The sequence below is a fragment of the Mercenaria mercenaria genome, chromosome 9, assembly GCF_021730395.1.
Source record: "Mercenaria mercenaria strain notata chromosome 9, MADL_Memer_1, whole genome shotgun sequence".
Classification (NCBI taxonomy): domain Eukaryota; kingdom Metazoa; phylum Mollusca; class Bivalvia; order Venerida; family Veneridae; genus Mercenaria; species Mercenaria mercenaria.
In genome coordinates, this window is record NC_069369.1 from 53,793,436 (window position 1) to 53,811,629 (window position 18,194).

Below are 18,194 nucleotides of genomic sequence, written 5' to 3' on the forward strand. Positions count from 1 at the left end.
CATTTTGAAAGCACAATTTAACTACTCTTGAATAATTATATTTTTAAAGCCCCTTTTCCACATGGATGGATAAATAAATGTTAAGATATTTAAAATATTTGCGAAATCTGGAAATTTTTAATTTAGGTTTTTGCTGGAATGATATACAATAAGTAAAATAACAATTTACGCAGGTTTCAATTGCCTAGAGACTAATCGCCGCATTCAATCAAAACGTTGATATAAGAAGTGTTCTCCTAAAACGTTTTCAGCAGGTTGTGGCATATTTGTTTCCGGAAATGTGACTAGAACAGAATTATAATCTATTTTGATAAATAGTGCCTTATCTTCAAACTGAGGAAAACACATTAAAAAGATTTTCAGGGAACATTTTACTTACATCAATTTCAAATGTTATTATATTTAACTGCATGAAACAGGTCCTTTGATAATAATTCTAAATACTCATAAAATATCTGACTACTATATATATATATATCTAAACTGCAGGAAAATTTGCTTATATAATGCTTTGAATATAAAGTGATCTTAATGGGATTGATTTACAACTAAAACTTTGGAAAGAAACCAAAATTGCTTCATTTAGATAATTCATATGCCCGCTAAGGCATCCAAAAAAAGAAGTTCTTGATTGATGAATGATCTTTTCTTTGCCCAAAAATGATGAGAGAAAAACAAAACTGGAGATGTTTATATCCATAAATCATCATGAAATATAATTGAATTGACAGTTGCGATGTTTCTGCAAGAAAATGTGACAGAAGTAATAATGTTAGTTTGCACCCTGTTCTTCTTCCTTTGTAGACGTCAATATATTTCAACACAGTACATAATATTTACTTGCTGATCATGTAAATATACTGCTGAACAATGTTGCTCTTGTGTGCTGATACACTATGATGAATAAAATACCCCCAAGGCAAGTTTGTGTGATACACATAACGTAACGTTTTCTACTTTTTACCTGTAAAACTTTCCAGTAATAGATCTGCCTGATGCACTTGGTATTTGCACAACAGGGCCTTTGGAATTGAAGAAAATTGTGTAAAGAACCCATTTGCAACTTTGAATTCTTTTGTGATAACTGGTCGTTCTTGCCTTTCCTAAGCCATTGTTTGTTGTTTATCCCCACTTGAGGTTAGAAATAATATACCCATGTCTTTGAGAAGTTTATTTAACCTGACGTCACCTACATTTTTATAGGTTGTATAGATACTTCAGCAGCATTAGACCCTTTGGCCTTTTTACCCTATGGTCAATAGAAGGAGTACCCACCTTGCACACACCTTCGATAAGTTTAAGTGTTTAGTCAGAATTCCATGCAGCTACTGATGATGGCGCCTTTATGTAGATCTTGGACTCTAACTTTTCCATTATTAAATACCCATATACACATATAAACAATGGCTTTGGATAGAGAAGAATCGCCATAAACAATTTTATATTACTGCAGAATCTGCTTGGCTGGTATATTCACAGATCAACGCATCTTTATGTAGGACCTAATTTCCTACTTACATGGAGCCTCCATGCACCAAGATAAAATAACATCAGTGTATACAAATATAGTGTCTTAAAACGCTATTTTAACTCAGCTGTAACAAAACAAATTGTGTTGAAATGTACATGGTTATTGAAACCACCGAAAAGAAAGTCTACTGAAGAGCGGTAGTCTAATTTTCTAAATTCCCCTCGTATATTGTGTAGTATTTTTCCAACGGACTGGCAGTTAATGTATATATATCTGATGTGTTACGACAATTTAGCTGAACGACACTAAATGAAACATTTTATATAATACTTTGTTCGTACTTTGATAATATGTATTGAAGGCATTTTTGATATGTTACTTAGAAACATATGTTTAGTAGATTTTATTTTCGTACAGAAACATTTTCAGTAGGAAATACATAATTGCTTCAAGGCAGTGAATATAAATCCTAGACGTGAAATTAGAAAAAAACTATCAAATCAGTGTAGCTTTAGATATATTTATTGTAACAACAATTAAAGTGAAACGAGACTTAAACAATCTATTGACTGGGTTAACACAAACACTCACAACATAAGATATCAAAAGAAAATGTTTACAGCTTCTTTCTGTCGAAGGTTACTTTTGAAATGTTACATAGATATCCGCCTAGAGACAATCAATAAAATGGAAGATATAAGTTCCAAGAACACCGGTGTAAAGCCAAAATAAAACAGAATAAATGTCAAGTTTTGTCTACAAAGATACAGCTGATTAAGGAAATAACAAAAGGGAATGGAACATCTGAACATTTATGACAAGAAACCCGTCAGTAAATTAAATAAGTATACAACTTGCTATATATCCTGCCAAATTAGATCCTTCTTGGAATATTAGAATGCCAAAACTGGTAAACTGAAGGACAAAATCCACAAAGAGCAGCCAAGTTCAGACGAGTTTAAACTTCATATTTGTAGTTACAGAAATTGAAGCTACTTTCATTTGAAGAAGGGCTTGCTTTTGGTACGTGGCATTCCCTGTTTGATATTTGTCTTTGTTTTTTGAGTTTAATTTGAAATGACAAATTTTTGAAAACAATTAAAACATTTACTTCTGGTGTTCATATGATGTCTTAAGCCTGTCAATTCCTATTGTTAGCAACACACATTAACTGTTTTGTTTTTGTACAGACCTAAGTTGCCCCCGGCTTAAACAGTGTATCTCAACCTCCATGGCTAAGTGATTAATGTTGCATACCACAAATCACATGCCCCTCATCGATGTTGGTCGAGTCTCGCTTTGGACGTAAAATTCTACGTAATTGTCAGGAAGCTATATAGTTGGCGTACGGAATACTGGTGGTTCTACCAAGGTATCAACCAGTGATGGAATAATACCCGGAGGGTGAACTTGGTTCTTCTCCGCAATGAATAACTGTAAAGTCACCATATGACCTATAATTGTATAACTCAGATACACAGATGATAAAGCGTATTAAATCTGGTTCCACAAACGAAACTATTTTACCAGACAATTTAATTTCAGTAAAATATTAATTTGAGATCCGGTGTCTCGAATTCATCCCTTTTGTAATATAATTTGGTACTGAGTATAAAAAGATATGTGGGCTCTGTAGGCAGTCAATACGACTCTTTAGTCAAGCCAGTACTTGAAAAATTTATTTTCTGTTAAGTGTTTCCGTTCATCATATTTGGGGTTTATGTGTTTTACAAGTTCCTACGACTTGCAATAGCAAGAATATGAACTATTACGTATTCAATATGAAGGAAAGTACAGTTGTTTGTTTGTTTGACAAGTTAAACATGTAAATGTCAAATAATGTTAGATATATCACACACATACTTAAACCTGGGGTCTGATAAGGCATGTCTTGCTTTTATTTCTTTACCTTTGCAATCTTTTGTCTTATGACCATATTTCAATATTTGGAAGAAATAATTATTTTTCCATAAAATGTCTAACAAAATGTAGTCACTATCAGCTAAACTTAGGATGTGTATACATAAACAAATTCAGACAATTAAACGTTTCTTCTTAATGAAAAAAGTGGACAGTCAATGGAGATCAATTTAACCCTTGTCATGCTGGACACGATTGATTCTGCCTTTGCAACCAGTGCAGATCTTGCACATCCGTGCAGTCTGATCATGATCTGACGGACAAGTTCTTTGTTAAAATGTAGCAAGGTAAGGGTTAAAATAACAAGAGCTGTCTCCATAGGATGACACATGCCCCCGATGGCACTTTGAATGAATAGTTATGGCCGATGTTAGAGTTTAGGACCTTTGACCTACGGACCTGGGTCTTGCACGCGACACGTCGTCTTACTGTGCCACACATTTATGCGTAGTTATTTTAAAATCCATGCATGAATGACAAAGATATGGACCGGACACGCCCATCAATGCACTATCATGAAATATGACCTTTAACGTGTAAGTGTGACCTTGACCTTTGAGCTACAGACCTGGGTCTTGCGCGCGACACGTCTTACTGTGGTACACATTCATGCCCAATAATTTTAAAATCCATGCATGAATGACAAAGATATGGACCGGACACGCCCATCAATGCACTATCATGAAATATGACCTTTAGCATCTAAGTGTGACCTTGACCTTTGAGCTACAGACCTGGGTCTTGCGCGCGGCACGTCGTCTTACTGTGCCACACATTTATGCAAAGTTACTTGAAAATCCATCCATGGATGACAAAGATATGGACCGGACACACCCATCAATGCACTATCATGAAAAATGACCTTTAACGTCTAAGTGTGACCTTGACCTTTGAGCTACGGACCTGGGTCTTGCGCGCGACGCGTCGTCTTACTGTGGTACACATTCATGCTTTATGCGTAGTTACTTGAAAATCCATCCATGGATGACAAAGATATAGACCGGACACGCCCATCAATGCACTATCATGAAAATGACCTTTAACGTCTAAGTTTGACCTTGACCTTTGAGCTACGGACCTGGATCTTGCGCGCAACACGTCGTCTTACTGTGGTACACATTCATGCTTTATGCGTAGTTACTTGAAAATCCATCCGTGGATGACAAAGATATGGACCGGACATGCTCATCAATGCACTATCATGAAAAATGACCTTTAACGTCTAAGTGTGACCTTGACCTTTGAGCTACGGACCTGGGTCTTGCGCGCGACACGTCGTATTTCTGTGGTACACATTCATGCCAAGTTATTTGAAAATCCATCCATGCATGACAAAGATATGGACCGGACACGAAAATGCGGACAGACCGACAGACTGACAGACCGACAGACGGACAGACGGTTCAAAAACTATATGCCTCCCTTCGGGGGCATAAAAACTATGTAGTACTAAGACTTCTATTGCATATTCTGTTATAAACAATCAATGCTAGCTGTATTTTCAACATATTTATGAAGTATTTTATTTTTCTCTTTAAAATAAACTAACATTTGATGAACTGCAGCAAAAACTAGACTACTACTAGAATAAATCAATAAGATATTAAAAGATACCCTGATGCATTAATAGACTAGAGGGCAGACTATACACAATATTAAAGAAACAAAAATGTGAATTTGATTGACCTAATGACAATCGTCTTAACATTATAATGTTATATTAAAAACAACAGTATATTTCCACTGATTAAAAACCGGTTACGTAAATCCCAGGTGATCTCACTAACACACTGCTTTGTACTACTTTCTCAAAATCAAACGCATGATTACATGGTATCAAAATGTCTCCGAGAATTGATGTACGAGTCCAAATCGTATTTGCACAGAAATTTGACACTGAAGGTAGGTTCTAGACTTGCCCATTATATTCAGGAAAATGTAGAACACGTCTTCTTGTTCATGAACTTTTCTTGAAAAGGTACAGGAAACTTAATGCTCGAAGTAAGGAGAAATGGTACTCAGAATAATGCAAGAAGTCCCTGATGATGGAGCGATCTGATGTTATGTAGTATGAATGGCAAACCAATTCATATATAGGAAAAAAGGAAGACATTTTGTTTATAGTGTTTATAGTGTTTCATAATTATACAGATCAGTTAAATGAGCACTAGAATTTGATTTCGAATATCGTTATTGATTTTAACACTGTTCAATATGTAGACCTTGTTTATGGTAACGATCCATCCAGCTGATTTTGAGATGTGGGTAGTTCTTACAAAGGACCTTGCATGCCTAAATAATTCCAGGAAGAGCACAAGTGGCATTTGTCTGCCAATATTCCTGTTCAATAACCAGCAGCCAGCTTCTGTAGCCACCTGTGGATAAATATAAATATTTGTTTTAAAGGGTTATACATGGCGTATTTATACCATGGGAAAATATTTCAATATTAATCATACTGACCTTATGTAAATTCCCCATTTTGAGGTATTATTGTCATTGTGACTATTACTTTAGAAAAATTTATAAGGATACTGAGAAATACCGGTAGTACTGTAACAACAGTATGGCTATATTATTGTTTTACTAAGAGAAATCATCCATTACTAACATAGGGTTGTGCTTGATTTAAAACAATAATGAACATCAAGTAAGTATTCATAATGTGACTAGGAGTCTCTGGTAACATTATAAGAAGCCAGTACTGGTTCTTCCCATGTACGGCGGCTTCGCGTGTATCGGTGCTATACACCGGTCACGTTAAAGAACCATTATCTATTTGCAAAGAGCTAGGCTGAATTAGCTAGTCAGGCTTTTATCTTAAGGATTTCTCTCTCTCTCTCTCTCTCTCTCTCCCTCTCTCTATTCTGGGGACTTTGTCTCACACTGTCCCTCTGTTCGGTTCGCTCCGTATCTGTACTACTAAAGGATGAAATTTGCGCCATGAGTGGCTGCCTTTGCGCTAGGTTAAGCGCCTTTGAACGTGTTTATCATGAAAATATAAATCTGGTATAACATAATGTATATATATTTTAAAGGTATCGTAGTGAATGATATTTAAATTAATAAGAAATGTTTTAGCAAAAATATCCAAACAAACAAACGAAAAAAAAAAACCCTCAAAAAACCCGGAAGAACGAGAAGCGTTAGGATATGTTTTAAAACAATTTGGTTCTTGTACATGAAATCGAAAATTTTAAATCATATTGCCATAGACAACTGAAGTGTAATCTCGCTGCAGCTTATACTCATATCAATCTGAAAAAGAACGACATTATTTAATGCATTGTTTCATTGTCGGCTTGTATCCTGGGAATTGATTCACAAACCTCCACATAATCTTTTCTGGCTTGCAATTCGGATGCAGTTGGATGCATTGTGTTCTGTCGGTGGAGCTATGGGACATTTCTACTCAATCCTGCAAAAACGTTTGAATGATAAACAATATATAAATTCCCTGCTGACAGATTTCAAAAAACAACATTATGTGTTTCATTAAGAACTGTCCGTATGTTGGAAATATATATTTCCGTAAAATTAGTGTCATTATGAATTACAATGTATTGGCAATAACTGTTCATTAGCCAGATAATCACACGTTTAAACACTTTGTTTGATCATACTGATGTTGGTTGATTTTAATCCTTACCCTGCTAAATTTCTCAAATTGAATGGTCCATCATTCAATTTGGACAATACCATTTATTATTCGGAGGGGTGTTCACTGAAAATTTACTGACTGAATAGCGAACAGTGCAGACCATGATCAGACTGCACGGATGTGCTGGCTGATCTTGGTCTGCACTGGTCGCAAAGGCAGAATCACTTGCCGCCAGCAGGCTAAGGGTTAAAATATTAACTTGTACAGCTTCTTTCAATAGAGATTTTTGACATAAATCTAAAATATCTGGATTATTTACAAGAATCTTTTATTTTAAACACGTTTCAGATCTCTGTTTATTTCGTTTCATTTTCAGTTGATAATATCTCAAAGGAGAGAAGATGGAAAAAATGTAAAAAAGTTCACAACCAAACTGAAAAGGAATATGGTATGTCTTGATTTATTTTTTCTATCAATATTAAACAGCTTTTCTGCTTGCTTTAGGAATTTTCAAACAAACGTGTTTGTGTGCTTTTCTAAAAGAAAACAAACTCCAAAAGGGATTCCTATGTATAACCATATAAACTGATTATACGGAATAATTTGTATTACATGTGTTGATGGTAAGTATAACATTAATGTAAATTTTCAAGAGAATAATAAATAACAATTATTCTAACAATGTTTGACGTAGGAAGGTAAAACGTTGAAGAAACTTTAGCAAAAAGCTATATCTTAAGAAACAACGTCTTTGTTGATAGAGAATGACTAAGACGTAAACACAGAGATTATTAAAACACTTTCTTTTTATCTGATTTAACAAAAACAAGAAAGGTAAGTGAAGATTTCCCGGAGGCACAGAGCCATAGAGCCATGCATCGCAAAGAAGACCAGCAACAAACAGAAGCTGTAACGGAAAAATATAGCAGACAGGTTGCTTCAAAAAGCAAAAAAGTACATTTTAATTTTATGCAAAATACAAAGTGGGTGAGGTGCTGGGTGTTGAACACGCACTTACACAAGACACACATACACACGCACGCATGCACGCACACACGGATGCACAAAGTCAAGCAGGAAAAAGCACAGTAAGCACTGCCCAGGGCCGGCCGGTGACCAAAAACAAGGAGGGCACCTAACCTCAATTATAGTTAAAAGAGAGGGGACGTAAATGCAACGGAGCGATGGAGGGGGCAGGAAGAGGAAAGAAACACCAACAACAAACGAGACAATTTACGTAAATTAAAATACGAAACGGACAAAGAACGTTGAAAATAGGAGCACCGCATTTGAACGGTCAGTAACCTATATAAAGGGTACTTGGGTTTAAAACGCGTTTAGGACATTCCAGCCTCACTCTTACTCATGTTCAACAGCTTTTTTCAAGTTAGACAAGACAGTGTAAATAAAATAAATAACTTCCCGCTGAGAAAAGCTGTACCATAAGTGACATAATACCAGATTATTTAACTCCTTGGGGCCGAAATGCGACTAAAGGCGCTATATTTTCTACCCCTGTAGCGTCGATATCCGACTATACGCGCGTTATCAGGACTCCCCAGGACGGCGACTGACGAGTATAGTCGCGGCACCGAGATCATGCTGATTGCGTCACATACTTGTTAATTTTTGATAATCCTGATAAAAGCAAAACTATTTTGCATACCGGCTATTATTTCTTAAATGTTATAAATATTAATTATGCTAATAATTAGTTTCTATGTTAAAATAAATGTTTGTAAATTTTCGGTATTAAAAGGAAATAAAAAAGAACTCTGTGTTTCGTTCATACTGTATTTCTAAAGATTAAAATAATGTCGGCTGCCCGAGAATTTTCTTAAATTGAAGAAAATATTCATTATCATGCTGATTTTGACGTATCAGTCCGTCGAATGATTATTCCGACGATGAAATTTCATTATCAGAGAAATGAATGGTCAGAAAATGTTAACTTTTAAAAAGCTGAAATATCCGTACACTTACATCGCATTAAATTCAAATGGATAAAAATAACACAGCAAAAAATGTTTCATACATAAAAATGTGTGTAAATAAACGCTTTTTGTAAATTTAATAATTCTTCAAAGATAGGTGCCAATATTACAACTTAAATGTCTCAGTGCGTGTCACATAACGTTTGTGTACATGTTTAGAAATAAATTATACATCAAAATAAACCATCGATATTCACTCAAAAATGGGTGTTAATTTTGAGTAATGCTGATGTTAATACTCTGTGTTAATAATGTATTTCTATTTATTGGAATCTAATGTGTTGACATTTTGAAAAAGTAATAAAATCGGAAATGTTCAAATATTTATTAAACCCAATAGGTGTGTAAAATGATGAATGTTTCGAAGTGAAATTATAATTCTATTTGGATATAACTTACGGACGGAAGTGGATGAATATAAATATTTGTTCAAACTTGGAAGATTTTATAAGTATAGTTTAATTTACACCCAAGTTAATAATATTTCCATGCATGATTTCAATTGAGTGCCTGCGAGTGTGATTATGATAAAATCAGATTATGTTCTTCGACGTCAGGTGGTAATTCTTATCTCGCCATAGCATGTGTATTATGATATCGGCCTCAAGGAGTTAAAGTGCTTAGATAGGAAAAGTAGAAAAGCATAGGTCGCTTAACACGGCATAAATGAAAATGTCACTTATTCTGTTTGATTGAGCCTTTTCATCTACGGTAGTGGAAATGCAAGTTGCCGTCAACGCCCTCGGGTTTAGCAGAACTCCACATTTACACTTGTTATAAGTACTGAAATAGTTTTTTTTAAACACCCGCATGTGTATTTATACGGCGGTGTATATGGAACCTTCCATGATACACAGACTGCAATTCCAAGAAAAGCGGCGTATGGTTCACAGTTTAAATAATGGGTTTTCCCTAAACGAGAAAACAATGGGCAAGACTTGAACTGAAATATGGTCAATCTAAGGTACACTCGCACTAATGTACTCAACAACTTCCATGAAGTAAGAGCACCAAGAGCATAGATTTTAAGAGTACCGCTAAGCAAGCTGCAAGAAAAAAATCCACTACCTCCGTGTGGTATTGTAGGATTTAGAAGGAAAGCATCACGGAGTCTTACACTTTATCAGTCATCGCATCATTAAACAGAAAAGCGTAGCGACTAACAGTAGAGGGGTCTGTTACCAAACGTGCTTAACGACTTTCGCATTGTATCCTCTTTTTATAAACCTTTTTACACATTTTACAAATATCGTATCTAAAAACAACATTATGTGTAATTTTTCGAAGTCTATAATATGCATTCCCGTAGTATTTGAGGGTGTAAGTCCAAATTTTAGGAGTGTTTTAAGGTTTGGGTTCTATTTCTTCAAAAGTTGGGACGATTTGTAGTAATATTCAGTGAAAGCCTTTCGTAGTTTATAATATCGGTAACCCTGTTGTACATATAATAAGCTTTTGGTAATATCAAGAGTTCTATCATTAAAACTCTCTAACTGTGAGCAAGCTCTTGCAAATCGGAGAAGTTGTGAAATATAGACACCGTATTATGTCGTTCTAGGAATATCCACATCCAGGTGGGGAAGTTGACAATTTCAAAATTGTAATCGTCTCTTTTATGAAATATGTTTGTTTCTAAATTACTTTTCACAACAAAATTGACCTTTCTAAATCTGAGGTATTAGCTTTGTTAATCTGTAATTCTTTTCAACTGTTTCTGAAAGATTTAGCTTGTCCATATTCAAAATATCATTAAGGTACCTCGAGGTTCTATTAAACACTTCAATATGTCAAACTGCGTCTCAGTTGAAACACTGCTCATGAAATCTCGCTCATAATAGTAAAATAATAAATTAGCAATAAATGGGGCGCAGTTTGTCCCTATAAGGATACCAATTACTTGTCTATATTTTTATTGCCAAATTTGATATGTTATTGAACAGCACAAACCTGATCACAACTCCACAGGTTTTATTTGTTAAATTCTCTGCAGGAAAAAATGCCCTAGTTTCATTACATGCCAAATAATTAAAGATTTCTCTTGCAAACGTTTTATCAATTAAAGCTACCAGTTTTTTCTTTTAACAGATTGATAATGTGGTCAATTAGTATAAAGAGGACAAAAATCATAAGTTCTTATAGTTAAACATTTGTAGTGTTTATTAAAAAGCTTGATTATTGATAACATCTCCAGACATCTTGATAGACCAAAACAGATTAAGAGCCGAATGCACACGGTCTATTATTGCAGTTAAACAATAGTCAAAGGAAGGTAAATATTATTGTAGTACATACAGTTGAATTAGCAATGAATTGAGCTTTATATGGGGTTTTGTGTCATTTAGAAATCCAATAAAGAATAAGAAGCTTCGAACCATCTATTGCATACGTAATGCATCGTAAATTTCCATTCAAATGTTTATTTTTGCGGGGCTTAGATTATCCAAGCCTGCTAAAATTCTCGAGTCATATATAACATCAAATATCAGATACTATGATAATAACTAATATTGTATTTCATAAACGAAAGAAACTTACTTATTTGAGGAATAGATATGTTCTGTAATTTAAGTAATATTTGTATTGTTCTAAATAGAAAAATATATGGCACACGGTCACTGTTATGTAATATTACACATACATTTCATACATTTCATTCATTAAAACAAGGAAGTAAAAAACTACTTCTTGCCGCTGAAAATCAATCAGCATTTATCCCAGTAATGGTGAAACAATCTATGTAGCAAGATTCTGTTCTTGCTGATTTAAATGTGCCAAGAAATCTAAAATCTTCTCTGTTCCTTCCAGTATTGTATTTCATAATCACTAAAATTATCAAACTTCCTTTAAAATATTTGAAAAAAAATAAATGAATTGCCATGGCAAAATCTTGCCATGGCAAACTTATCATGGGAAAATTTTGCCATGGCCAGTTTTTGCCATGGCAAAATAAGAAAAAACTGTATTATCGATATGAAACAACATATTTCTACCAATACATTCGTTTGAAAATAGTTAAAATCACTTTTTAAGAAAAATGAAAAAAAATGCAATGGCAAAATCATGAATTTTCTTGCCATGGCCATGGCAACACATATTGCCATGGCAAAAGACCGATTTGCCATGGCAAAACCGCTTTTGCCATGGCAGATGTAATTTTCTCGTACTGATTAACAAAAAACTAGTAATGATATCATATCAAAACATATTAACTTTAAAATAGGTGGGTTAATGTAACAATTTAAGGCAATTTTCATTTTTGTAAAGCGCATATAAATATGGGCTGAATTTGCCAAATACTGGCGTGGCAAAATGAAACCAGCGGCTATTTGTAATAAAATTAATCTAAATTTAAAATATCATAACTACATAAACATTGCATAGAATCTGTTTAAGCGACCATCATAGTGCTCAGTGAACCATATCAATACTCGACAAGATAACAACCCCATAATTTTGCGAAGCAATAGCATTTGTATGGCTCTCTAAGATCCTTTCGGAAAATTCACGTGGTTTCTTTATTCTATAATTGTAATTTTTATAAGGATTCGCACACGCAAATTGTTCCGAGAATACATTTTTTTTTAAATTTCGAGACATTTTTCCTTTACTATGGACTACATTAAGGGTTCTAATTTAACATTATCTGAGAAGTTCAAAATCACTTGTTTATTGGTTTTCCTCTTTAACAGCAAAGAGGACAAACCAAGCATATATAAGTCTTCTGGGACTTCCCCCTTGAAAATCGCAATGTCAAAAAATGTATTCAGTGCGGAACTAGAAGCACACCATCGAGTTGTTGCTATGGGTATAATTTTCATTTCTATTGATCCATTTTAAAAGGAAACAGTTTACGGAAATATAAATGTATATTTTCACATAATTACATGATTCAAAAGTGCCAATCATATAAATTTTTCGTCTCATTTCAGAATGTTATCTGTTACCATCTGGTTATCTTTGTCATGCACAATCTCTTAAATTTAGCAAATCAAAATGTTGACTTCTTGTGTATAAACAGGAGTGCGGCTAAATAAAGTTGTATATATTGTTTCTTTTGGTATTTTCGAGTCCATTTGGGATGATTTTACTGGAAATTTTGTTGCAAAGGATTGCAGCAACAGCTTATGTATTGTTGTGATAAATAGATAGAAATAAAAAAAATGTGAACATAATTTTGAAAACAATTTATATAAAGTATTGCAATGCACTTCCATGGTCTTATTTCAATCTTCTAAATATCCATCTCAGTCAGTTATTTTATTTTAAAGAGGAGGTCATTTGTATCCGCGTTATTGTTTGAGGATAAATTGCTTACACAAGGGATACATTGTAATTAAGCATCCTTAGTGGAGGGAATATATTTTCATATAAATTGCTTATTTGCTTATTTCGTTTTTCATTGTATTAAGACGTTTCATGACTTCAAGCTTCATACAAATTCGACGAAAGGGGAGCGAACAGTTTTTAACTTCAGATGACTGAAAAATCTGTTAGGTTATATCAACTTATAAAATATTCATAACAAAAGAAACCTCTTTGCTGTTCTTTATGGGAAATGTTTTTATACACCCAAATGACTGCGTATGCAAAAAAAAATATTTTTCTTATGTTTATGACATGTTGATATACATTAATATACTATGATGACTGCAGTCGAAGAAACATAACATGTTTTATTCCGGTTTCCTTCTTATGTCTTTGTCATTTTAGATAACAGTTAAAGTATGTATATTTTATAGTTAAATTGATTTTCCTCAACTGGAATATTTGCATTTGCAATCCTTATATATCAAGCTACGTCGAGAAATATCTAACGCAATTCAGTAATGTATAACTTAAATATTGAAACTGGTACACCGGTGCTATGTTTTCGAAGGGCAAAACACAAATGCTTATTAACCGTACATTGATATATTCAATTGTCTTACTTGAAAAAAAAAAGCACAGAAGATAAGTTGTGATTTTCAACTGACCGTTCCAGTGCTGTGCAACCACATGTTATCTGCTTCTGTAAATGTTCGTTGTCTATTTGTTTTAATTCGTCTCTGTAATATAGTTGTCTTAGTTGTTACGTATATCTCCTTCAATACAATGTCATACAAAGATGACCAGTTTACACTTAAGTTGGCACGCGGCTATTCTGATTGGACATTAAATATTTTGTGATCGTTTTATAGATGCATTTAAATTGGAGTTGTGCATTTGTAGATAGCAGGGGAATTATGCAGATATCAAGGAGAGAACATAAAATAGTACTGGTATATCAATATGTCTATTTCACTTAGTTAAATGTGTAAACGAAATCAGTAAGAATTATACTCAGTTCCAAAAGAAAGTGTGCACTTTATAAGTTTAAATATTTCAACAAATTCCCCGACGTTTTTGTTTCATTTTTTCATACACTAACTCTCAGGTATTGTCACACCAATTTGTTCACGAACTGATTTAAATTTTGGTACCAAACATTATAAGTTTTCATGAAAATAACCGAGAAAAAATAACAGAAAACTAAGTGCACACTTTCTTTTGGGACTGAGTGTATACTTTTCAATATAACTCTACTGAATGACTTTGATGTAATATGAAGTCATTTGCTAAATTGCTTACTCCAATCATGAAATTACTATCACTGCCATTATAGTCGATTGGTTTCTATTGCAGATGACATTGCATTAATGTTTTGTCACCGTTTCCATGGAAACAAATTCAAACTAAAATAACATTTTCTTCCTCTACACGAAACGTACTTGAAATAGTGTCATAGTGTTTATTTGGAAATTTAGAAGAAGTGTCTTCTTTGGAAAATTATTATAGTCTAAAAAAGTCCTGATTTTGTAAAATGTCTAATGTGTCTTCTTCTATTACAAGTTTGTTAATTAACATGTGCCATTACATCATTTCACTTAATATAAATGCTCCGAAGCTGATGTTAAGAATTTGGCTATTTATAAGCATTTACATCTCACATTTCTGTTATCGTGTTTTATAATATGAACTGCAAGTCAGGCCTAAATGCGCAGAAACGTGGTGGCATTTTTTAGGCACCAGAATCATTGACCTGGTTACCAACAAAATTTAGTTTATTTAATAACACAAATCGTCTTTTTACTGATTGTAAGAAGGAAAATGACGAATTATTTTTAAATCATTGCATAAAACAGTCTCCGGATTTAGTTTTACTTTGCAAATCCGGAAATTTCGCATTTATTTTTTATTTTTGATTTTGCCTTGATTTGCTGATGTCTAACAATAGTTCAGGTCTCATAAAGAAATAATTGGTCGTTTCCTTTTATATATCTCAAAAGATAAATTCTAAAGAAGATTTCAAAGTCGGTCCTCCCGTGGGAATATTTTTTCTCCAGTGGGGTTTTTGCTAACCCGTGGGAGATCCCATGGGTTTTTTTCTCCCATCTTACGAATTGCGGGAGCAAATCCCCATGGAATTTTAATAAAATTTCTGAAATTCAGTTTCTATCGCTTGGAAGCATTCCGTAGTCTTTAACTCACTGAGGCCGATAGTGTAACATACCTGCTGCGGCGAGATAAAAATTACCACCTGACGTCGAAGACATTATGTGATCTTATCATAATCACACTCGCATGCGGTCAATTGAAATCATGCAGGGAAACATTATTAACTGTTGTGTAAGTTAAAATAAACTAACAAAATCTTCGAAGTTTAAACAAATATTTTTATATCATATTTCGCCTGTGGCTTATATCCAAATTGAATAATAATTTCACTTCGAAATATTCACAATTTAAGCACACCTAATGTGTTTGATAAATATTTGAACATTTCTGCTTTTCTTACCTTTTTTACACGTAAACACATTATATTCCAATTGATAGATACGTTATATACACAGAATATTTAAATCAGTATTACTTGAAATTTACACCTGTTTTAGTGTGAACATCGATGGTTTATTTTGATGTATAATCTATTTCTAAATATGTACATAAATATTGTGTGAAACGCGCTTAGACAGTTAAGTTGCAACATTTACATCCACGGTTAAATAATCATTAAATTTACAAACATGCATTTATTTACATACATTTTTGTTGTGTTCAAACATGTTTTGGTGTGTTATTTGTATCCATTTGTATCGTATGCGATATAAATGTACGAATATTTTAGCCTTCTAAATCTTAGTATTTCCCGACCATTCATTTCTCTGATACTGGAATTTCATCATCGGTCTCATCACCCGACGGAGCTGATATGTCAGAATCAGCATGATAATAAATATTTTCTTCATTTTAAGAAAGATCTCTGGCCAACGACATTATTTTACTCTTTTGAAAAAATGTATGAACAGTATGAAAGAAAAAATAAAACACGGCGGAGTTCGTCTTTTTATTTCCTTTACATGACCGCATAATTATAAACATTTATTTCAACAAGGGAACTGATTAGTAGCACACTTAGTAATTATAACATCTGAGAAATAATAACCAGAATGCAATATAATTTTGCTTTTATCAGATTTATCAAAAATTAACAAGTATGTGACGCAGTTATCATGATGTCGGTACCGCGACTATAGTCGTCAATCGCCGTCCTGGGGAGTCCTGATAACGCGCTTATAGTCGCATATCGACGCTACAGGGGTAGAAAATATAGCGCCTATAGTCGCATTTCGGCCTCAGGGAGTTAATAGTGTGTGTTTCCTATATCAAACCTGAAAATAAGCGTTTTGAAAATCTCCCACGGTATATTTCCTCCCACAAGTAGTACTGGCGGATCTCCCGCGGGCTAGTTCACCGGGCGAGGCGAAGCCGAGCTCTCTATGAAGCATACTGACCCTACACATTTCCATAAAGGGCCAGTAACAAACCCAGTAATTGATTTGTTTTATCGACCACTTAATTACATCTCCCGGGCGAGTAGGATAGCTCCCTCATTCATTGAATAGTCAACCTAAACGTTATCGTCATTTTTAAATCGAAAATGCAAATTTCCGCAATTTTGAATCGCAATTTTCATGTATTGTCACCACCTGACCCTCTATAGAAATATACCACGTGACACTACTCAACCAATGGAAGGGCTAGAATCTGGTGGGAGGTAAAACAAAGGGGATTATTCCTGAACCTATTCAGATATTATATTATTCTTCGAATTAAAGAATATAATCGGAGCGAAGAAAAAATAGGAAAATGAAGAAGAACAATGAAACAAGGATTAAATGAGTATTTAGTTTTAGATTAGTGAAATAACAAATTATTTTATTACGCCGTTTTCCTTACTTATGTAACGATAACATTCGAACGCAAAAGAATTAAAATACCCATAGAAACATAAAAAGATGCGTCATCGTATTAAAATATAGCTGAAATCTGAATATACATTTGTATTAAAGAATTATATCACATTTTAACAAATTTAAGGAGCCTATTGTCATAAATTGTGTATGACGCTGAGAAATGTGTGTGGTGCTATATAATCCGATAAGAACGTTTAAAGGACACGAAAAGAAAATAATTATAATTTTGAAATAAGTACCACATAATACTCGTTCCTCCAACTAAACTATTAACATTAAGATAAGAGTCCCGTGCATGGGTACTTTAAACCTTGCACGCTAGAGAACCAAGGAAGCTTCTGGATTTTGAGCGTCTTCTATATCTTGAACTATCCTTCCGCGAACATTGGGCAGTATGAATTTGAATGAGCTGTCGTGCGTACGATCGCGTCAAAGCGGCTCATCATTCCTACATAAATGAATTATTAACTAGTGCTAGTTGTGTTGCTCATACGTATCTTTTTTGCCTCTTTAACATTTGAGCAACCAAATAAAATTTTTAAATTTTAAATTTGAATTATTAAATTACTTTCTTTGAAAATGCCGCTTAAACATTATAAACTTGAATACAATGCCGAAATGCGGTTGATTGATCGTCAACTGTTTTACTTTCAGATTACTTGTACACTAACCTTGTAGCTATTGAAATATCTTATAATCTCCTACCCCCACCTTACCCCCACCCCATCCCCGCGTATCTTTTCGACATGAGTGCGTTATCCTGTCTACTCCAAAGAAAACTGTGGCTCAAAACTGCGAAAAAAATTAAATTCAACATGAAACGGACCTGATGTAAGGCTGATTTTCTCTTTAAATGTTTATTTATGTATATTTTAGTAAATTTAAATGTCTGGCTAGATATTTCAATTAAAGAATTAAGTAAATTCTTACTAATT

General features: G+C 33.9%; 1 protein-coding gene across 2 annotated transcripts in view; it reads left to right on the top strand.

Annotated features, from left to right (window-relative positions):
* LOC123547167 (neuropeptide Y receptor type 2-like) overlaps window positions 1-18,194 on the top strand; it is a 148,422-nt gene that overhangs the window by 118,036 nt on the left and 12,192 nt on the right. For both annotated transcript variants that reach the window (XM_053551420.1, XM_053551421.1), the window contains exon 3: window positions 7,369-7,440. The gene's annotated coding sequence lies outside the window, so the exon portion shown is untranslated. The remainder of the gene's footprint in view (window positions 1-7,368; window positions 7,441-18,194) is intronic.